The sequence below is a fragment of the Anastrepha ludens genome, chromosome 2, assembly GCF_028408465.1.
Source record: "Anastrepha ludens isolate Willacy chromosome 2, idAnaLude1.1, whole genome shotgun sequence".
In the NCBI taxonomy this organism is placed as follows: Eukaryota; Metazoa; Arthropoda; class Insecta; order Diptera; family Tephritidae; genus Anastrepha; species Anastrepha ludens.
In genome coordinates this window covers 62,484,937-62,509,351 of record NC_071498.1, presented here as the reverse complement: position 1 = coordinate 62,509,351, position 24,415 = coordinate 62,484,937, and the positions used below count along the sequence as shown (strand labels likewise).

General features: G+C 35.5%; 2 non-coding genes across 2 annotated transcripts; one reads left to right on the top strand and one right to left on the bottom strand.

Annotated features, from left to right (window-relative positions):
• Positions 1 to 8,012: 8,012 nt before the first annotated feature.
• On the bottom strand, positions 8,013 to 8,085 carry Trnaa-agc (transfer RNA alanine (anticodon AGC)). Its single transcript has one exon. It is a non-coding gene; the product is annotated as a tRNA-Ala (tRNA).
• A 709-nt stretch (positions 8,086 to 8,794) lies between these two features.
• Positions 8,795 to 8,867, top strand: Trnaa-agc (transfer RNA alanine (anticodon AGC)). Its single transcript has one exon. It is a non-coding gene; the product is annotated as a tRNA-Ala (tRNA).
• The last annotated feature ends 15,548 nt before the right edge of the window (positions 8,868 to 24,415 follow it).

The following is a 24,415-nucleotide window of genomic DNA, read 5'->3' as shown; positions in this document are numbered from 1 at the left end:
TTCACGCAGTGTATAAAGCCAGCAATAGACTTAAAGTCCCATTAAAAATCCGCTATGTTTCAAACGGAGTGGTTTTCCAATGCCACCATCTACTAAAATTCCTGCAACTGAAACTCTTACAAAATCTCGAATAATGAAAAAATTAAAGTAACCAACGGTGAGTCATCAGTTTTCACCTTGTCAAATTTAAAAGTTACGAACATACCTACCTACATAAGTTCTACTCCATTTGTATCTTTTAGACTAATTTACAATTTGGCCATTTAATGTCCACACGCTCCCTAGCCTACACTTGGCCCGAAAAAAGTTACAAAATAATTGTTTATTGGCTTTGAACACAAAATGAACGTAGATTTAAAACCAATTTCGCTGATCAATTGGCCATAACTCAGTACAACGAGGTAGTAAAGTTAGAGGAAGTCCCAAATATCAGAAAACAAAAAAAAACCAACACAAAAGCTAAGTGAGCAGTAAAAATTAATCAAGGCGAATATGAAAAAAGGTCAATTTTCTTAGAGAAAATAATAGTAATGGCAGGCAAGAAAATATTTATGTATATTGAAAAAAAAAACAAACAAAAAATACTATAAGCTATAAAAGTATATTAAATGTAGCTTTATAAGAGACATAAATGAGCACATCCAATGAAATAAATTGCTTTTCTAAAAGGCGAAGGGGCAGCGCACCAGCTACAAGTGGATGCTGGTGCGATACAAAAGGTAGGCTGATTGGCTGGCTGGCTAACTGGTGGGTGCGGGTGAAAAACCATTAGCACTTTCAAGCACGTTGATAACATCCAATTATGGTAACTATGTACAGGGAAATATTTTTTAGAAAAACAAAAAAAAAATTTAAATAGTAGGAAAATTAAGCGCAATCGACCAAGCAGCATAAGTCACTGGTATCCTAGCAGAAAAGGAAATATGCAGTATGCCTATAGATATACATACATACATACATGCATATATAACTACAAAGGGAAAGCCAAAGGCGCACGAGTACAGCGGCCAGCAGTATACTGCCGAAGCCAAAGCCAAATATTAAACAGTCTTTTAAGCCAAGATAGAAGAAATATGATTTGTGAATTTGCAAGCACTTGCGCCTAGAAGGCAGGCACTTGCCAGCCAGAAGCTCATTTGCAGTTAGCTTGTACTTGTAAGTTCACTGCTTCGCGATTGCTCCTGATGCTGCTGCCGCTGCTGCTATTGACTTTGGTGGGGCCACGACGTACAGCAATGCGCTACATAAGCTTTGTGGCATCCAACGCGCCACAATGCCCAAATTCAGAAGCAATTTGCTGAGCAAAGTGCTAAAACAATTTGTGCAACAAAGTGCTTTGCCCTGCTGGTTACTGGAAATTTAAGGGAAAATAGTGGTAAACGAAATGAGTAACTATGAGTAGAAAACTGTGAAATAAAATTCAGCAAAAATGGTCAAAACGTGACCCATCGCCGTGCGGAGGGGTGTACTTAGGCGTTGCTGTTAGGCAAATACCCGAGGGACAATACTCTGTGGAAAGACCGCTTCATAGGTGTGTTACTACTTTCTTAACCTTTTTTAATGCGAGCGCACACTTGTGGCCAAGGGTATTAAAATTTTGTTCACAGAACGGCTGTATGTAACTTCGTAAACTCATACATATATATACCAAAATTCTCAGATTGATAAATTTTTTTCTTTTACTTTCTTCTAAAGCTTAACACTTCCTTAGTGCTCAGCCAAAGTTTCAAGGAAATCAGACGAAAACTTACGGCGAAATATGACTTTAACCGAAGTAGTCTAGTTAGGGAAACTCTAACCAAAGGAAACTTTATACGGGTTTTCTGGATTTATTTTTAAAATATTGAGCTTTGTATAAAATTTTTGACAATTCGGCAAACTTTCATCTAAATTTCAAACTTCTTACTCGGAATTTTTAGAAAAATTTCGAGCGTGCCAATTTATATATCATTGAATTTTGCTATAATGAAGTGCAATTCAGTAAGATCAATCTCATAAAATAAATTGACTCGAATTTCCCACTAGCGAGCATTAAACCAATTCAAAAGCCATTTCATTTGATGCCGCAACCTCTTGTCGCTCCCGAACCGCATCTTTGTATCTCGTATCTACTGTTCACTGACCTCTCTTCCTACTAAGTTTTAGCTTAAATAGAAATTACTCAAATACAAGTTGGTCATTAAATACTTAGACTAATTACTTTGCCACTTGGCATTGTATTGCAACCCAAGCGTTGCAGCCGGCACAACTAGTCGCCTGCTGGTGGGTACCCTAAGAACAGGCCATAAAGAATGCTTTCATCTTGGCACATTCCACCGCCGATGTGCGCGCCACTAGCGCAACAAATACAGCTGTGGCCGCTGCAAGAGGCAATTCGCAAATAATGGCAGCTGGTCACATGGCTACTGACGATTTGCCAGCGATTAGTGTTTTGGGTCACATCGCAACTCGCAGCAGCACTCATACTTTCGGTAGCTGTGGACGTAACTACAAAATACTTCTACTGTTTGTATGTTTTGTGTTCTACCCATAGTTTATTGCTGTTGAGTGATAAGATGCGGTATATCCGTTGGCGAAATTTTTCAAATGCCATTTTGTGAATATTCACTAAACTCATTTGTACGTAGACCAGAAACAATTTCAATGTGCACATCTCATATGTTGCCGATTTTGGGCAAAATATGTACAGAGTTTGCTGATATTTTGTCTTCTAAATAGTAGAACATTCTTGCACATGTATATTTGTATATTTGTATATTTGTAGATTTATTATTTATTTATTTTCTATTTCTTTTACATATATCTGTAGTTTATTACAATATAAATGTGGGACTTTTATTAAGTTGTGCCAATACTTACGTGTAGCCAATGTGGCAGGGTTTGCGTCTTCGAGAATGTACTTAGGATTGTTTTTGTACTCTAACCTCGTAATTCTAATGTTGGCTTTTTTTGCTTTTTCTACATAGTATTTTATTTCAACATCGGTAAAACGTGACAATCCAATACCGTTAGTACATTCTGTCAAAAAAGTACCGGGAATTGTTCAATAAAACGCAAAATAGTGGTTTAATCATCAAAATTTATTTTGTCGGCTTCAAAATAGGATCTATTCGAAGCAATACACATTTGCCAACGATTAGTCCAGTCATCAAAGCACCTTTTAAACGCGTTTGAAGAAATCTTCTTCAGCTCCTTCAGCGAATTCTCCTTAATGGCCTCTATCGACTCAAAGTGGCGTTAGCGGAGTGGCAACTTAAGTTTTAGGGAAAAGAAAAAGTCACAGAGATGATATTTGTCGAGTTTTTGGTCAGAAAAGTGTTCACAATATGAGCCGGTGCGTTATCATGGTGCAAGATCCATAAGTTTTCTTTTCACAAATTGGGCCGTTTCCTCATTCTCTCTCAAACGTCGCATAATTTCCAAATAATATTTTTTATTTACCGTACAATCATTTGGAATGAAATCCGAATGCACAACGTCATGATAATGAAAAAAAACGAGTAGCATGACTTTCAGTTTTGACCGACTTTAACGTGGTTTCTTGGGTTTCAGTTCATCTGGATACCGCCATCCAGCCGCCTGTTCGCTGGTTTGCATGTCAAACTCATATAGCCACGTCTCATCACCTGTAATGATGCGTTTGATAAACGTTGGGTCTGAATTCATTTAATCAAACATGTCTTCAGCCACCTGCTTCCGATAAATTTTTTGAAAGAAATTTAACTCTCTTTAAACGAGTAGAGCAGCCACGCGTCTCATGCGCAACTGATGGCGTAAAATGTTGCGAATTGGTTCGTAAGACACGCTAAGGGTATCAGATACCTTCTTAAAACTTAAAAGATGGTTTTTCAGCACCATTTCCTTGACTTTGTCGACCTTTCATCTATTGAAGACGTTGATGGGCGACCAGTTCGGGAGAAATCTTCCACCACTTCTCGGCCCTCTGTAAAAGCTTTATACCACTCGTAGACCCGTGGTTTTGATAAAGCACACTTGCCATAGACTTTTTGCAACATTTTCAATGATTCGGCACATGAAATCCCGTTCAAAACAAAAGATTTAAGTCTTTGTTCGATGTTTTAAATTCGATTGTTTCTATATTTAAGGGACTCAGATTAAGGTAAATTCATGGTTTTCACTCAAGGTGGTTAGACTATTCCCACTTTGTTCCACCACTTTAGAGGTTGTTGTAGCCGAATCCAGTGCCTGGATTGCAGCTTGGCTATTGCCCTTAAAAGGGAAATCTGTGATTAGTAGCTTGCAAGCTTCCCCAATTGCCAGTACTTCCGCCTCGAAGACACTGCAGGCATTGGGGAGACGCACAGATTTGTCAATTCCAAGTCTGTGAGAATATTTACCTGCTCCAAAACCACATCCTGTGGCCCAAGAGTTAAGCTCGCCTAACGCCCTTTGGAGGATCCCACTGATCGTATTGGGACAGAGTCCTGGCGCCATTAACACCACATCATCAGCGTACGTCACCGCTTTTACCCCACCTCTATTCAATTTTATTAAGAATTCGCTGATCACACATTGCCAAAGAAGTGGAGATAATACTCCCCTCTGTGAACTTCCCCTATGGACCTTCTTGGTTATGTTGATATTACCCATATTAGCTTTGATGGTCCTGGTTTCTAGCATAGAGATGACTCAGTTACTAATGCAATTTTCCATCTCTAGGTCTATCAACGTCCGTTGGATGGCATCTGTACTAACATTGTTAAAGGCGCCTTCTATATCCAAGAATGCCGCCATGGTATAATGTTTGTTTTCTAGAGAGCCCTCTATTGTTTGGATTACCTCGAGAAGCGCTGTAGATTTGCCTTTAAAGTATTCGTGTTGTGCAGTTGATATACCAGAGCCATCCAAAAAGCTTCTGAGGTGTATATCCAAAAGTCTTTCAAAGGTTTTTAACAAGCGAAAGACTGATTGGATTGAAGTTCTTCGCTGATTCATGTCCCCTCCTACCTATTTTTGGTATGAAGACGTCCTTGAATTCTTTCCAACTATCTGGAATGTGGTCTAAGTTTATACACGCTTTAGAAATTTCCTCTAGCCATGGTAGGATATAGTCCAGGGTTTCCTGTAACATCTTTGGAATGATCCTGTCTAACCGCGGCGATTTAAAAGGTGAAAAAAATTTGATTGCTCATGCAACTTTCTCTTTGGTAATTATTTCATTTGCAAGATGCAGTGCATTATATTGGCTCCACCTTATATTTTCGCTCCCACTTTCGTGGGCGCTGCTTCCCGGAAAATGTGTGTTTAGCAGAAGTTCTAGTACCAACAGGTTTCTTGACCCAAGAAGCCATTGAATGATCTTTGGAAAAAACCTGAGCCTAACAGAATTCCTAGTGGATTCGATTGACGAACAAAATTCCTTCCAGCTCTTTGTCTTGGCGGCCCTAATTACATTTTTCCTTTAGTTTTAAAAGCTCGCTGCTCCACCAAGGAGGGTGAGTGTCTTTACTAAGTTTTATGGGACAGGTGATAGTACTTGGAAATTAAAAATGCTGATCTATTTGAGCATTATGGAGGCGTGGTGATAGGATCGCTGCTAACAGATGAAGCGAAAGATAGATTGCGGTGGAGCTTTGATTCATCTGGTGTTTCTAATCGCTTCAGCGCTTGCCACTTCAATCAAAGCGAAGAACAAGCAGATAAACTTTTGACAAATGTATTCGGTACAGATCATGAAAAATTATTTGTTTATACAGGGTGGCTGATGAATTTTGCTACATTAAGAAACTCAAATAACTTTTTGTTTAGTGTATGGAATTCATTTATTTTTTTTTTCAAGTTGAAGGTCATTAAATTTTATTAAATGTAGCTTAACTAGTTTTAAAAATAATTCAATTTAATTGCGAGCATGGCGTTGACACAAGTGCGGCATCTTAGTAAAAAGTTGTTCATTGCTGCTTTGAGAGTTGCGACAGGAATAGCCGCAATTGTTGCCCGAATGGATTGTTTCAGTTCATCCAAATTTGTTGGCTTTGTTTTATAAACTTCTTGTTTACATAAACCCCACAAGAAAAAGTCAGGTGCAGTAAGGTCAGGCGACCTGGGGGGCCAACGAAATTCGGAGTTCCTTGAAATCAGTTTATTGGGAAATTTTCGTCGCAACTCTGTCATAACAGTCTGGGATATGTGAGACGTTGCCCCATTTTGTTGAAACCACACAGAGTTGAAAGGAATTCTCAGCATTTTCAAATAACGGTCTCCAGTAACCGTAACGGTGTGACCATTTTCTTCAAAAAAATAAGGCCCGACAATACAGCGTGAAGAAACCGCACACCATACTGTCACGCGAAGAGGAAGCAATTCCGTCTCGTGGAGTATCTGTGGGTTAGAAGTACTCCATATTCGACAATTTTGTTTGTTCACATTGCCGTTTAAATCGAAATGGGCCTCATCAGACATGAAAAGGCAGTTTAACATGTTTTGGTCTTCTTCCACCATTTGCAGGATCTTCTGGCAAAATTCCAAGCGAATCGGCAAGTCTGCTGCATTCAGTTTGTTAACCATTTGAATTTTGTAGGGAAATAAGTCTAAATATTTGTGCATTATTGTTTGCAAAGACTGTCGGCTGACACCAAGTTGAGCAGATAAGCTTCTTGTTGAAACCCTTGGATTGCTTTGTATAGCTGCAGCTACAGCAGCGATCGTTTCCTCCGTCCGAACTGGTGGGTTTCGATGATAAGGCCTTCTTGCGACTGTTCCTTGCTCAGCAAAATTATTCACCAGTCTCATTATGGTCCATCTGCTCGGGGGATCGCCGCCAAACATCCGCCTGTACTCTCTCTGTACCAAAACTACGGACTCCAGTGCGTGATAGCGGCGGACTATCCAAATTCTTGTTTGCGTGTCCCAGTTATCCATTTTAATAAATTTTAAAGATCAATCTGCAAATTAAAACAAAATGGAACAGATAACTTAAAAATAAAAAAAGTTATTCAATTTTTTTTTGGTAGCGGCTTTCATCAGCCACCCTGTATAATGAATTTGAAATAATAGAATAGAGCCAGATACTATATACATAGAATATCATATTTTTTGCTAATTTGTGTACTTACTGCATACTTTTTTATTACTACAGCCGCAAATGTTTCTAAGATGCCGCTATATAAAATTTTAGTCGCTTTTTAATTGCATGACTCTCAGCATGGCGTCGCGTTATTTACTTGTCTAAATATAAACATTCAGCTGATAATTGCAGCTATATAATTGCCATATAATTACTTATTTAATATTAATTACCTAAAAGTGTTGGAGTACACTGAGAAACTACATTTGTGATCGATGAAATTGTGCACTGCGATGAGAAGATCATATAATTTTACACCTCTGTACTATTTTGACTCATTATTGTCCTGCAATATACATTATCTACTTTGTGAAAATATATGGGCTGACCTTCAGGTTGTGGTGCTTAAAGACCTAACGAGCTATTTTGTCTTATCGACAAAGCCCATCAGCTTTGCTTTAGTTATCAGTTCCAGCGTACAGTCATCAAATGCACGTTGATTTCTCGCAATGATCGTCAGCAAAGCCGCAGATCTGGATGCTTTTCGTGAAAGTGGTAACTGCAAGCTGGATACCGCTGATTACAAAGTTTAAAACTAGATTAAATGTGACGGTGGAGAGGGTGTCTGCCCGTTTCACACCTGTGTCAACATTAAATGCGTCTGAGGTTTTTCCTTGTATGACCACCTTGTATGTTACTCGTACTCTATCAACGCTATCGAAAGCCATTTTATAATCCACAAATAGGCGGTGAAAGTCAAGACGGTGTTCATAAAATTTTTCAAGAAATTGGCGCATTACAAAATATTGATAGTTAATCTGTTAGCTCTGAATCCACATTGATGCTGGCCCAAAATATTCTCCTTCACCGGACTACTTTAATACTAATTATGCAATTAACCTCAAATATTTCGCTTTTTGTATAGAGAAAGTAAGAGAAGAAAAAAACGTATGCAATTTATTTTAACCGATCAAAAAACAATTGTGTTTGGAGATGCGGGGCATCGATCCCCGTACCTCTCACATGCTAAGCGAGCGCTCTACCATCTGAGCTACATCCCCGTTATATTTGTAACACATTAACACATACACATGTTTGAAACCAAAATCTTAAATTGAAAATAACGGATTATTAACGGTGTATTGAAAATCACCGTCAAAGGCTATTGTCGCACTGACTTGAATTTCAATTAAAAATATTGATGCGTATGCGTATTGATATCTAAGTACTACATATATGTATGTATAGCAACAACTGTAGGTTGAATGAGTACTGAATGTAAATCATCCGCGATACCGTGAAGATGTATGTAACTAATTTGCCCAAAAACTTACTTTATTATTTTCAGTTTATTAAATTCTCCAAAAAAATGCACAACAGTACAAAAATGATTTTGAGGGTTTGGTAAAAAATGGATGGGGTTTTCCTGATACAGAAAAGTGTTATTTCAACTACAAACATAAATCAATATTTCATGCTACCTAAACATATATTTGTCGCTATTTTATTTTCAATGTTTAAAATCCACTTATACAAAAACTTCGAGATATTGAAAATGCAAATAGGAAATACGGATTAATTAAAATTCTGCGTTATGTCCTAAAGTACCACATGATTTTGAACACCGGTACTGCAATCGAATGGTTGCTTATAGCTTCGGCTTAGAAAACCAAGCGTTACTTGCATTTTAAGTAGAAGGGCGAGGAACTATGCACTTTAATGTTATACTGTTAAAATTTTTCAATCGCATATTTAACGAAAATGTATAACGGGGATGTAGCTCAGATGGTAGAGCGCTCGCTTAGCATGTGAGAGGTACGGGGATCGATGCCCCGCATCTCCAGTAATCAATAACTTTTTTATTTAAATAAAAATATAACTACGCACAAGGGTTGCTACTTAAATTTTAAGATAGGCAAGTAAAACTAAATATTCGCAGTCGAAAATGACATCATTGCTTTCGAAAATATTTGCTGGAAAGCCTTTGTATGCTTTGAAACAAATTTCTGCGCTTTTTTGAGAGATTCTTAAATCGAAAGTCAAATATTCATGGTGTGTGGAATGAATGCAAGTTGAACAAATCCCAAAACATGACTCAACCTTACAGTTCATTGCAAGATGGTCTCGTAACATCATTTAACCATCCAGACCTATTTTTCATTCTTTTTTTGCACTGAACTCTGAGTAGCAATAATTATATAGTTAATAGGTAGGACTATAAGTTAGCTCAAAAGGCTCTCCTTGAAAAGCCATAAATGTGAAAAATTGTGTTCCACAAAAGAATTGCTAGGGCTAAAAATATTCTATAGGCCCATTATGAGATAACCCCAAAAGAAATAAATTAGAGATAAATGCCTCATCACTCAAAATCAGTCTGTTAAAGGCGAGTGAGGTGCTAAATGCACGTGCGAAAAGTAGACAGTAGTGCATTTTATGACGGTTATATTAATTACCGGATAAATATTGTAGAATATATTGGATGTTTTGTGTAGTATTCGTCGTTGATATTCGTATTTATATTCATATTCATATTTGCATTCGTATTGATATCCATATTCATATTCATATTCATATTCATATTCATATTCATATTCATATCCATATTCATATTCATATTCATATTCATATTCATATTCATATTCATATTCATATTCATATTCATATTCATATTCATATTCATATTCATATTCATATTCATATTCATTTTCATATTCATATTCGCATTCATATTAATATTCATATTCGTATTCGTATTCGTATTCGTATTCGTATTCGCATTCGCACACTAGTGAACAGCCTTTCCTTCGCTTGTTCGGCTTTTTTAATATTTTAACTGTGATATGTCTGCTCTCCATTAAAAACGTTTCATCTGAGTTAGGTCTTGCCATTTCCGAAACCGAAGCTATTTCACATCTAAACTATCACTTCTCTCACAATTGCGTATTTTAGCTTCAGTTAATACTTTATTCTTCCCCTGCTAATAAAAAACACTTTTTATATCAAATCACTTACTGCGGCAGAATAATTATGTGCCGTCGACGTCTCCACCACAAGTTTTCTTTCACACGTTTTTCCGCATGCGCTCAGGAGCAGCTAAACAGCTGGCCATTATAATTTATAATACAAATGCATGACTTCATATATATTCACCGCATTTTTTACTTAAATAATTCCGCATTACATTTGGTAAGTAGTTTTTTGTATTATCACTTATTTTAAATAAATATTTATTAATAATTTCTAAGCGTTTGATTGGTTGCTTTGGGCTAACGTGACGTTTAATGTTATGGCTGGCTGTCGGTGCCGTGGTGCTGACCGCAACCCGGCCAAATCACATTAATTACACACAAAGCAGGCAGGCAGTTGTTTGGGATAAAAACACAAAAAGCATTAAAAATTACAATACAATTTACTGCAAGCAACAAAAGCCATAAAGTTTCCATTTACAACACTATTCAATGTTCATTGTCCACTTGCGCTAAGCAAACTGTCAATTTACCGCCCGTTTGGGTAGCGGAAAAAAGGAAATAAAATATGTATACTCAAACCAAGTGGTTAGCAGCCACGCCTCGCTTTTTTCACTCGTTGTTACAAACAATTCTAGTCTAGATTCAACATTTGGTTTTTTGTTCTAATTAATTTTTGTTTCAATTGATTTTTTTTAGTTTGTGTGATTCGTGACAATAGCAATAATTGTTTGCTGCTTGCTAGCTGTCACTCCGTGGTCGCGTTTTACGATTGAAATCACAAAGCAGTGAAAAAAATATTTCTTAAATATAGCATACACATATATACATACATACTTCCAAGAAACTAAAAAGTTAAGAAAATATAAAGCCACAAAATTTGAAGCAAAAAACTGCACCACCTATACCTGCGCCTGCGTCAACGGCACAATCAAAAACACGGCATTGACAAGAATGTCGATTTCCTTCTAAAAGATTTATTCCTTGCCCAACTTATTTATTTATTTATTTGCTTAACAATTCGTCTGATTGCCTGCCTCTTTTTGTCGTCGTTACCACAATTGACTTTTATCACAGTTATTTGTTTTTGCAATTGTCATTGTTGTTATTGTTGTTGTGAGTTTTGTCGCCGCTAAAACTGTTATTAAATTGCTGTTCTTGTTAATTTGTACAAAGAACACGTGCGCCGGCAAGTCGCGCCAAATGGCATTAACTAGCGGAAAAGATATACTCGAACCCAACTAGCAACGAAAAAATGTAACAAAAAAATAATTTTTGAAAAAACTTGCTAAAGATTGAAAAGAACTGTTAAATTGTGTGATAAAATAAACAAGCCACGATTTGTGTAAAATTTTCAACTTTTTAATTGAAAACAATCACTCCTAAGTGCTGTGTGCAAACCAAGTTTGGCGCTTAAGTCTTTGGTTTGCAACTGACAAGCTGAAGGTTTGGATGGAACTCCATACAACAGCCAATGGAGTAATTAGTTATCAAAAGTCAATGCTACTAGGAAAGCAATACGAATACGAATAGGAATACCAATACGAATGTGAATCAGAATTCGAATAGGTATACAAATACATATACAACTACGAAGACTAATACAAATACAAAAAGGTATGTGAATACAAATATGAAAATAAATACGAATGTGACTAAGAATATAAACACGATTTTGAACGCGAATATGAATATGAATACGGACGCGAATACCAATACAAAAGGGAATTGGAAAAGGAATACGAATATCTACAAATGTAAATACGAATATCAATACGAACATGCAAGCATGAAAAGCTAAAAGTTGCTTTAGCCTCCAATCTAAATTTAAAAAATTTATGAAGCATGGATGCTAGGATAGAAAAGGAGACTTAAGTTAGTTTTCCAGCTAAATATGATATACAAAGATATTGTTCAGGTTTCATGCAGGAATTGCCGTATATTGTCACTACCATGCATATTGGAATCGCACACTCTTGTTAGCTTTGTTGCCGGTATTGTAGGCGTGAGTATAATAATTACTGATCTACAAAAGTTTTGAAAAAATTTATAATTTTAGGATTTACTCAAGTTTGAAAATTTTGGTATAGCGTTGGGTTTCTTTTTTCTTTTAATATATATATATATATTTTTTTTTTATATAAAACTAGCATCACCCAGTGGGCTTCGCACCACCATACATAAAATGTTTTTTTTATATCGCAAGAAATTTTTCATATTAAGTTTTCTTTATAGAACTCGTAAAATGTTTAAACAGTTGAATTAGTTGATTTTTTTCATTCAACATACTTTCTAAAGATGTCTCAATAGCCTTTTCTGTACTTTTTTAAAATTTGATTGTGGTGGTCACCTATATACAGGTAAGGTGAAAGAGCCGATAAAAACTTGTAATTAAACTCTGATTCTTTAATTTCTATTTCAATTTTTTACGCTAAATAAATTATGCTAAAATAAATGAAGTTAAAAATGTTTTTCCAGTTCCTTGAATGCTCCAGTTTTTATTATATTTTCGCCCAAAATTAATATTAACATAATACACTTACAACCACAACAGTACAACAGAAACGCTCATAAGCGGCTGTGTATTTGTTATTGTTTTTCCCATACAGGCATTTCGTATGAGAGGAAACCATTACTCACATAAAATATCATAACTCAGGAACGGCTGCATCGATTTCAATCAAACTTCACACAAACCTCAAAGATAGAAAAGAATATAATTTCACAATTAAATCCATAAGTGCTTTACATTTTTGCCGAAATGGATACTCATGTGGTTCAAACATATCCTAGGGTTATCCAGGTCCACGTTTTGGTCTATATCTCGAGACCCTAGTTACGGAGGGGTATTAAAAATACTCTATACTATAGAATCATCAGCAGCTTCCAATTGCTACCCATATTGTACAAGCACATCCTAGGGTTACCCGGGTCCACGTTTTGGATTATATCTCGAGACCCTAGTCACGGAACGGTATGAAAAATACTCTATACTATAGAAATCATCAACAGCTTCCATTTGCTATCCATATTGTACGAACACATCCTTAAGTTATCGGGGTCCACATTTTGGGCGATATCTCGAGACCCTAGTTACGGAGGGGCATTAAAAATGCTATATACTATAGAATCATCAGCAGCTTCCATTTGCTACCCATATTGTACAAACACATCCTAGGGTTACCCGGGTCCACGTTTTGGATTATATCTCGAGACCCTAGTCACGGAACGGTATGAAAAATACTCTATACTATAGAAATCATCAACAGCTTCCATTTGCTACCCATATTGTACGAACACATCCTTAAGTTATCGGGGCCCACATTTTGGGCGATATCTCGAGACCCTAGTCACGGAGCGGCATCAAAAATACTCTGTACTATAGAATCATCAGCAGCTTCCATTTGCTACCCATATTGTACAAACACATCCTAGGGTTACCCGGGTCCACGTTTTGGATTATATCTCGAGACCCTAGTCACGGAACGGTATGAAAAATACTCTATACTATAGAAATCATCAACGGCTCCCATTTGCTACCCATATTGTACGAACACATCCTTAAGTTATAGGGGTCCACATTTTGGGCGATATCTCGAGACCCTAGTCACGGAGCGGCATCAAAAATACTCTGTACTATAGAATCATCAGCAGCTTCCATTTGCTACCCATATTGTACAAACACATCCTAGGGTTACCCGGGTCCACGTTTTGGATTATATCTCGAGACCCTAGTCACGGAACGGTATGAAAAATACTCTATACTATAGAAATCATCAACGGCTCCCATTTGCTACCCATATTGTACGAACACATCCTTAAGTTATAGGAGTCCACATTTCTATACTATAGAATCATCAACAGCTTCCATTTGCTACCCATATTTTACAAACACATCCTAGGGTTACCCGGGTTCACGTTTTTGCCTATTTCTCGAGACCCTGGTATCCGATTCTTAAAATTTTAAAACACAAACTATCTACTAAATAGTCCAAACACAGCCTAAAAATTTGGTTTGGATAGGTGAGCCCGTTCTTGAGTTAGAAGATCACCAAGGAAATGTTACTTCTTTTTATATATATAGATTTCTTTTTTTTGGGGAAAGACATTTTTTTTCTGACAAAAAAAAATTGGTTTTTGGAAATTTTAGGAGAAATAACACTACAGAAATTTTCTTTATTTTAATTTTTGAGAATTTTTTTTAATTTGTGGAAAAAATCTTTTTGACGCCATTTTTGAAAAACAAATATTAAATATTTTTTTTTGACGTGATAACGTCTTACAATTCGATGAAGCCGTCGTTATCTTGCTCATGCGTCGTTACCTTGCTTGAACTGCAAGCGAGAGCGCAGAATGAACGACAAAGAGGCACAATAGGCCCCCGCGTTCGGCAACGTTCGACATCTGCCTCTCTCCTACTTTAGTGAGCATATATGTATATGCATGTATATGCTCATATGTACATACATATATAAATTCACATATTTGTATTTGCATATGCCTGGTATGGTAATGAACCATTTCTCTGTTGAGAATAGGACGATAATAGGGAAGGTAAGAATGAAAGGGAGTGTTTCGAGTGTAATGTGTCTTGAAAAAGGCAAATCGATGAAGGTGCCTCTTAGTGTTGTTGACTTATTAACGACTGATGCACAATCAAAATTGAACAAAGATATGTGATACATGAATTTGATAAATGTTTCGTAATGTAAATGTTTGTGTAAATGTAACTTGATCAATTCCATTGCGATTCCATTTTCCTCCTTCTCAACATCCATACAAAATATCTATCAAACAAATAAAATTAAAATTTTCTTTTGAAAAATGCAACCATTCCATCAGTATTTTCTTATGACGTTCTCAGTAAACCAACTTTACAGACAACTTCTTTTTTATTTTAATTTTTGGGAAAAAAAAAATTTTGAGAAGATAGGATAAAATATACTGAAACAGTTTTTTTTTTGTGAAGATTTTTTAAAATACACTTAAAAAACGTTTTTTTTTAGTTTTTGAGTTTTTTTTTAATTTTTGTAATAAAAATTTTTTTTTTCGCCATTTTTGAAAAACCAACGTTCCCATGGAAAAAAATCGTTGCTTATAGTGAAATATCCTGGACTCCCTTTTACATTTAAAACTTCGTTTTTAATTTTTTAGAATAAAATAAACTTTTAAGCAAAACTTTTTTGTTCACAAATTTTGAAAAAAAAATTGTTGCTGAATTTTATTCTATATAATTTTATCCAAAATACTTTTTTGAGCTTGTTTTATAAGATAAACTTTTAAAAATTAAAAAAAAAATTTTTTTTTTTTAATTAAAAAACACATTGTTTTTTGAAAAATTAAAAAAAAAAATTTTGTTTGAATTATTAAAATTAAAATATACTTAAAGAATTTGTTTTATTTAAGAGAATTTCGGAAAAAAAATGCTTGGAAACTTGTAGGATAAAATAAACCTTAGAAAAATTTGTTTGTGAAGATTTTAGGAAAGAGTGCACTTAACAATTTTTGCTTGTTACATTTTGAGTAGCTTTTATTTTTAATTTTTGGAAAAACACTTTGTTTTCGTCCTGTTTGAAAAACACACCTCCCATTTTGTTTTAAATTTTTTTAAATACCGCAGTCCATGCTTAATAACTCTACAAGTCCCATAATTGAATTTTCATAATTTTTCGAGATATATACAAAGGCATTCAACTACTCGTGCTTCTCTAGAGGATGTATCTTCTACTAATTTCTCATTGATTTGCTGTAATCGTACGTATTTGAATACAACTCGAAAAGTTATGTGAATCGAAACCTGTAATTTTTGGGGACTACTGAGCCTAGTCTAAGCTATTAATTGATAAAGGGGAAAAAACCGAGCGGAGGGCTTTTCAAAAATGACAAAAAAATTTTCCGCACAACTTGTTAGAAAAAATTTTGTTTAAAAAGTATATTTTACCTTAAAAAATTATTAAAGTGTTGAAAAGAATCGAAGATATTTTACACGAAAAACTGTACTAAGATTTTTAACATGGAATATACCGTAGGGAGCAAAAGTGTTTCCATAGTTAACATTATCAACTTTGTGGGCCAATAAAGTGCAAACGAATGAAGCAAATCAAAAAAACTTTTTATTGTAATAATATGTCTTTAAACCTCAACAAATTACGGTATATGATAAAAACAAAACAGAATCAGTAAAATATTCAAACAAAAAAAACCAAAACAACTCCCATGTGTACAATTTTGCACCTTGCATTATTCTTACTTTTGTTTGATTTCTTAATTCTCTTTTCAGTAATAGACATGCAGTTTTCCCATTATATGTTTTGTTTGTTCATTATTCGCTTATATGATCCAGAAAATCACGTGTTTCTTATTATTCGAAACAGATTTGTTGATTTTAGCAATTAGTCTATAAAGTACTGCGAAAAAATGAAGAAGCTTTCGTCTGATGTCGAAAATAGTATTATTAGCCTAACTGAAAGTGGCTGTTCGACTCGTGCTATTGCAGATCAGCTTAATATTTCCCATTCAGCGGTTTCCAAGGTCCAAAAAAGACGAAATGTTTTACCCAAAAACATTATTAAAGGCCGTAAACGCCTCTTAAAAGACTCTGGCGCCAGACTAATGATGTCGAAAATGAGATCTGATAAGTTCCTAACACCAAAGAAGGCATCTATGGACATAGGAAAAGACGTGAGTCGGTGGACAGCTAGAAGAGCACTGACTAAGATTGGATATGTGGCAAGGGTGAAAAAAATAAACCAGCTCTATCCGAGAAGAATGTCAAGGCTCGATTGAAATTTGCCCGGGAACACAGAAACTGGACTCTAGATGACTGGAAACGTGTTATCTGGTCAGATGAATCCAAGTTCAACCATTTTCAGTCGGATGGCAAGCAATACTATTGGCATAGGCCCGGCGACAAGCTTCAAAAACACCATGTGAAGCAAACCGTCAAGCATGGAGGAGGCAATGTCAAAGTTTGGGGATGATTTACTTTGTGGCACATTGGACCATTACAAAAAATTGATGGTATAATGTTAAAAGAAGACTACCTCAATATTTTGCAAACCCAATTATCAAATTTTCTAGACAAGTGTGCATATCCCGAAGAGGAAATTAATTTTCAACAAGATCGGGACCCGAAGCACACTGCCAAAATTGTCCGCGAATGGTTAAAAAGCCAAAATTTTAAGTTGATGGAGTGGCCAGCTCAAAGTCCCGACCTCAATCCGATTGAGAACCTGTGGTCAATCGTGAAGCGACGGCTCGGGCAATATCAATCAGCGCCATCCAACCTAGACGATCTTTGGAAGCGTGTAGAACTGGAGTGGAACCGAATTCCAAAAGAAGACATGCAGAAGTTGGCCGGGAGTATGCCAAACTGAATAAAAGTTGTAATAGCTAATAAGCGTCTGTGGACAAAATATTAATTTTATATCATACTAGCATTCCCCAGTGGGCTTCACACCACCATACATAAAATGTTTTTTTATATTGAATCGTCTGGCGGGCTCCCCAATTGGTGTTTTATCGGCTTTTATTATTATTTTGTGGTCATCGGTGGGCATCAGATCGAGTGCCACTTTGAACAATTTCACCAATTCATCGTGTTGATGGAACATTCACGATTGATCTTCTCGTATTCGTCTAAATTGCACAGCGCTGATCTAATTCACGATTCTCATCACCAATAAAATATATTTGCAAAAATTGATGGTCACCATCTGGGAATAGTAGCAAAGACCCAGCTCTATGGTATATTTGACCTTGAATCTGTAAAGTTCGAGAAATATATGTAGATAACGGATCTGAATTTTTAAAAACATCGAACACAGGGACGGCACATAAATTAAATATGATATTGTTTATTTCAAACGAAGTAATAACCTTAAACGTCGGCATAAATCCATCTCTTATAATATTTGTAGCTCCAAAAGATGTCATTTGAAAGCATGAATTGTATTTTTTAATGTTTAAGAGGAAATGCTTCGACGTTGGTGAATTGCCAAAAACCAATGAATGCAAAGGTTCTGGCGGAAGTTCTAGCACCGGCAATTTGACTTTTCCACCAGCACAGCACATACCAGGCGTTTAGTTTCTGCATTTAATTGCTTTGCAATGTATACATTCTATATTCATTTAGCCAATGTAGGCATGCATGCTGTAATCAATGGTGGCATCGTAATTGAAAGACGGTTTCTTGGTGCTTCACTATTAACCGACTGATTTCTCCGTCTGTGTCGTTGTGTTTCCACTAAATTTCGTCGAACACGATCTTCTTCACTTTGTGATCACATAAAATGTCATAACTCAGGAACGGATACACCGATTTCAATCAAACTTCACACAAACCACCTCCTCGAAGATAGAAAAGAACTCTGAAATTTTCGTGTTAATCGGTTCGCCGGTTCTTGAGTTATAAGATTACCAAGGAAATGTAACTTCTTTTTATATATATAGATTTCATTTTGTTCACTAAAGGTGCAAAATTGTACACATGCGAGTTGTTTTGGTTTTTTTTGTTTGAATATTTTGCTGATTCTGTTTTGTTTTTATCATATACGGCAATTTGTTAAGAATTAAAGACATATTATTATTACAAAAAGTTTTTTTGATTTGCTTTTTTCGTTTGCATTTTATTGGTCCACAAAGTTGAGAATGTCAACTATGGAAACACTTTTGCTCCCTACTGTATAACATAATTTTTATTATTATTACTATTTTTATGTATTATTTTTTTTAAAAAAGTAGTTTTTTAAGTACCTATATTTGATCTTAAGAAAATTAAAGAAAATTTAAAATTTGTTTTTTAATTTTTTAAATTATAACAAAAAATGAAAAGAATCGAAGATATTTTATATTACAAAACTCTATACTAAGATTTTCAAAATTGAATAAATCTCAAAATATTTTTTTTTGTTTTTTATTATACTTTTTTTAAATTTACCTCTTACAATCCTCAAGTATAAAAGTAAGCCATCTTGTAGAAAAATTTAAGAAACTTTTGAAAATGCTCGAATAATTTGGCATTAAGTAGGTCTACTCAGTAGAAGATGGTTCGTTATCAAATCTGTTTTTAAAATTTAAGCCTTTCGTCATTACCGAGACGGATCTTGCTTTCCGTGAAGATAGATTTACAGAATAAAAAAAAATAGAAATCACCAAAGAACACTGACTTTCGCGGTATTTATTTAGAGACATTTGAAGAGGCATTTTTGGAGACTTCCTTAGAGGCTTTCCTCATTCAACTGCGGCTGCTGAGCCTACTCTAAATAGTTATTTTATGAATTCTTGAGTATTTTTGTACTTCAATATAAACGAATATTCATATTTGAGTTGTATTATATAAAGATGTGCTACGAAATTAATACTTTCGATCTAAAAACACAGACAAGTCTTCCCTCTAATATAGTCTATACATTTAACAACTACAAAACTTTTACAACAAACACGATGATTATATGAAGGAAAATCAAAAACTGTAGTTTTTTCTAATCTCGAAAATTTGAACACCCACTTTGCTGATCACACACCCACATTCACGTATTTGCTCTAAATTTTAGTCTTCTTTTTTCTACTTTGCCGTACTGCATGAAAATGTGCCACTTGTGATGATCGCCAGCAGCAGAACAGATTTATTAACACCACAGACAGCAGTAAGTGCGCTGTACTAGTTGCATATTTGATGAGGTAACAAACCAGGATCAGGGTAATAGTTAAGCGAAAGCAACTTCGACCCACTCAACTCAACACTATTATTATTTGGCTGAGAATAAATGAGGCAGTTTCAAGGCAAGCGTAAGCACAAAAAATGGAAGCAAGACATAAAATGTTATTTATTTGGCCAATTGCCTAGCTATGGTTGTTGTAATTTAATTATTTATTGGACTTGTTATTGCTAAGAATAGCGCATATGGAGAGGAAAGTAAAATATGGAACTATTGAAAATGCGCTTACGCTTAAGTAAGAGGAGAATACAAATAGTAGGTGGCGCGAAATTAATCATCCATTTTTTTGTGAGTCATTTTTTTACTAATGATGAAAATCTTTATTCTGACCTTTACATGCTCCACTGCTTATCTGTTTGTTTACTGCTGTACACAAGTGTCAAATATGATTGACGTACCGGTAGCCAACATTGTATTTTTTGTCACAAATTGATACGAATATTTTGTATACCATTTTTGGGATTCGCATTTCAAAAATAGTTCACCTAAGTTAAGATTTTTTATAAAATAATCCAAAAATAAACTATAATCCAAAAAAGGGCTTTTTAACGGATAAACTTACTTGGTATTTATGGAACGACTGAGAAAATTACAGTTTCCCAAACTAGGCATTTATATAAAAAAACTAACAAGTATTTCGAACTGAGAAGATATTTTCCATATTTACATCATTATTCAATAATAAAAGGTCAGTCAGCAGTTTTCTCGTTCCTTCTTGACAAATCGGTTCCCTTAGCAAGACACTGGGTTGCTAGCTTTAGAAATTTTGAGTAAAAGGGGAGGAGAAGTAAAATTCCTAGAAAAAACATTCCATTATCAAAATGATCTTAGAAGCAACAACTAACTCAAGAGTTTGTATCGGTATGCCCAGGTCTAGTATTACATGAAATACATCCTGACATACCGCTTAAGTAAGGACATGTGAGAGTAATTGAGGCAATCCGAGATAGATACATTAATGGAAAATTTAAAAGCCTTTATTTCTTATGATGTGGTTGTTTTGAAAAAATTCCTGTCTTGCAAAGAGGTGGCATTTCCCAAAGAGTTACAACAGGGAGAATAATTGGTTAGACCCAACGCGATCGTTAACTTTGCAGGCTTCATTATAAGAAATATGGGATTGAGGGGGAACTTTGGGAAGAGCCTACCTTCACATGGGTGGAGAAAGTGCCCAGAGGAGGCTTAGGAAAATACAGTACCAGCTACAGACGGCAAGAAGCTTTTTTTCAAAAGAGGAACGTAAGCACTTTCTTTCCATATGAAAGAAAAACTTAAACCAAGAGATCTTATTGGACACCTCAATATCTTGAACAGGGCTCAACATTCAGTATGCATAACCTAGGTGAATGACCACACCGAACCCGTACTCAATTTTATAAATGATTACTCACAAAAATTTTACACAGATTTTTCCAAAACGCTCCAAGGAGTAGGGAGCGCCTAGAGCGCACAAATCCCAAACATTAAGTACAGATACCACTATTTTCCATGCGGGGCTCTTCGCCATAATGGAAACAGTGGAAATCATATCCAAAAGAGGGTTCGAAAAAGAGAAAATTAAAGTACTTTCGGACAGTCACTCGGTTCTCAAAGCCTTCAATAGCCTCACATTCAAGTCAAAGGAGCTAATAGAGTGCTACAATGCACTCCACAAACTGGTCACTCATAATCAGGTCTCACTGATTTGGGTACCAGGACATGAGGCACGTGAAGAAAACGAGACGGCAGACTTTTATGCCAAAAAAGGGGCAAAAGGGCTATTTATTGAACCAACCCCATTTTTCGGCTTTAGCAACATACTATAAGACAGGAAACCAAAAAATGGATCAGAACTAAAATCTGGTAACACTGGAATGGCAGTAGCGGCCTTAATCACTCCAAAAAGTTTGAACTTCAATGCCAACAGAGCAAAATCTGCTCTAATCCTAGATAGAAAGGGTCTCAGATTACTCTGTGGTGTACTTACAAGTCACTTTGTAATATACACTTAAACGCAATAGGATTATCTGGTACAAGGTTATGCAGGTTCTGCTGTGATGAAGAGGACTCTATGGGACACTTTATCACCAACTGTGAGGCATTAGGCCTCATTAGGCACAGAATCCTGGGCTCGTACCTACTAGAGGAGAAAGACCTACCATTGCTCTCTCCTAAGGAGCTGGTTCGATTCCTCGGTAGACTAAATAATTTTAATTAATTAAGTAATTAGGGGCGCACAATAGATCAATCAGGTCGCAGGGCATAACGGCATTAGCCGTTACAACTAGTACCAATGTAAAACTAATCGTGACTTGAAGGTCCAAGCTCCAAGCTTACGTGGGTAAAGAGTTATAAAATATGTTCAAAGTTTGTTCTTTCTCAATTAAATGCATGATTAATCCAAGTCTTCTATGAAATAACTCATAATGGCTCTATTTTGCTTAGATAACATAATGGCCTCATATCAGCGACATTTCACAGCTTCGCGATTGGTTTTAAATTTAAAAGTTAATTCACAAAATATAATCTTGTATTAAGTAAAACAATTTTTTTTAATATCAGACTTGGCACTTTCCGCTAATAACTATTTACAATTTTACCATATATTTATTTATGCATACAAATGTGAACATACAGGAAATATATCTATTTACCTTGCCCATAAAATATTGTTATTTACATTCAAACATTAATTAAAATTAATGTTTTTAACCGTTCGCAGTTTGTTTCCATTTAAGTAAAAAAATACTTTTTTGCTATCATTTTTACCAAAGATGATTCGATTTTTTCTACTTGCTTCACCTTCTTAAATTAAACGTTTTGAAAGAGAGTTTTATAATGGAATCAAGTCTTTATATAATACATATTATAAAGAAAAGCTAGCAATACTTTGGTATATTTGAAAAATTGTTTGTGCCGTTAACGTCCGTTTTTAGGGAAAATACTCAAAATGATTATGTTTTTGAAACAGTTACTTTTTCTATTGAATTTTGTCATACTTCAGACAAAAAAATTTATTTTTTATACCTAGTTATAATCAAATTACACAGGTCTGCAAAAAAATGCCCATTTTTGAGGTTATGTAGCTACGAAGATTTTGCTCTTCATAAAAAAGTAGATATTGTATTTTAAATTATAAGTCTTCTTCTTTTAAATGTCGTTGAGTTTGCTCAAATATCTTAATTTTTCACTGAGATATCGCAGTTTGAAGTCTCCTTGTTTGTGAATTTTTCGTTATCGAAATTTTCCGATAACGAAAATCCATTGAGATAACATGAGACGTGATACGGTCGATTACATAGTCGCACAAAAAAAATAGCCAACTAGACCCATATATCCCTTGTTTTTTTGGTCGATGAATCCGAATCCGAGGTCAAAAAAATGGAAAACCCACCCCAACCCCTAGAATACCACCCTTACCAAACCGCAAGCAGGCTCACCTTCTGACCCGTGGAACAGCGAATTAAATTGCATATTTTTCTTCAAATGAATATAATTTTTCTTGAAAATTAGTCTCACACCTTTTGTCAACTACTGTAACGACTTCCAAACCCATGATATAAATGGAAATAAGTTAGCTTTATAAGTCTTATTATAACAAAAAAAACAGATAAAGCAAGAAATCGTGGATTATATTTTAGCCACACTAATATGGGTTTTATCCTAAAATCCATCCCTACTAAACCACAAGCAAAATAATCACTTAATCCTGGAGACTGAGTTTAGCCTGCTTGTGATTTAGTAGGAGTGTGTTCTAGGGGTATGAGGATGGTAGGTGGGGATTAGGTGGGTTTGGGAGTCGTTGGAGTAGTCGACTAATTCGCTGTTCCGCGGGTCAGAAGGTGAGCCTGCTCGCAGTTTGGTAAGGGTATTTGGTAATGGTATAGGGGTTGGGATGGGTTCTCCATTTTTTTTGACTTCGGATTCGGATTCAGCGACCAAAAATACATAGGGATATGTAGGTCTAATTGGCTATTTTTTTTGTGCGACTATGTAATCGACCGTATCACGTCTCATGTTATCTCAATGGATTTTCGAATATCGAAAAATTCACAAGCATGGAAACATCAAACTGCGATATCTCAGTGAAAAATAAAGATATTTAAGCAAACTCAACGGCATTTAAAGAGGAAGAAGAAGAGGAAGACTTTATACTAGGTTTACTTTTTTATGAAGATCAAAATCTGCGTAGCTACATAACCTCAAAAATGGGCAAAAACAGCGTTTTTGCACTTTTAGGCTAGGATACCTCAAAATCCTGACATGATAGAGCAATTTAAACCCCGGACTCGGATTCTACGTAAAAAATTACTTCGAAAATGACCCTACACTTTTCTAGAACAAAACGTTGTTGAACTGTGTTATTAACATAACCGCAGACCTCAATACGCAGCGGTATATTCAACAGTTGTATTCTTAGTGTTGCAAGCAGCAATAGGTGATAGACGGTAACGCATCAACATTTTATCCAGTTTTAACTGTTTTCTTTTTTTTAACTTTTATTTTATTTTATTTGAGCTTAATCCATCTCGGCTATTGCCGGAGATTACACATCCCGGATAAAATTTTCATCGGAGTGTGCCCTGGCCTCGCTTTATACATCCATTTAAGTTCTATTACTAAAGCCTCATACTTCGATATTTTAGTGGAGGATGAGCATTGGATGTTGCGATTAAGAGGCACCGCTATATCAATTATCTACTTCGATTGTTTTACTTATATTGGCG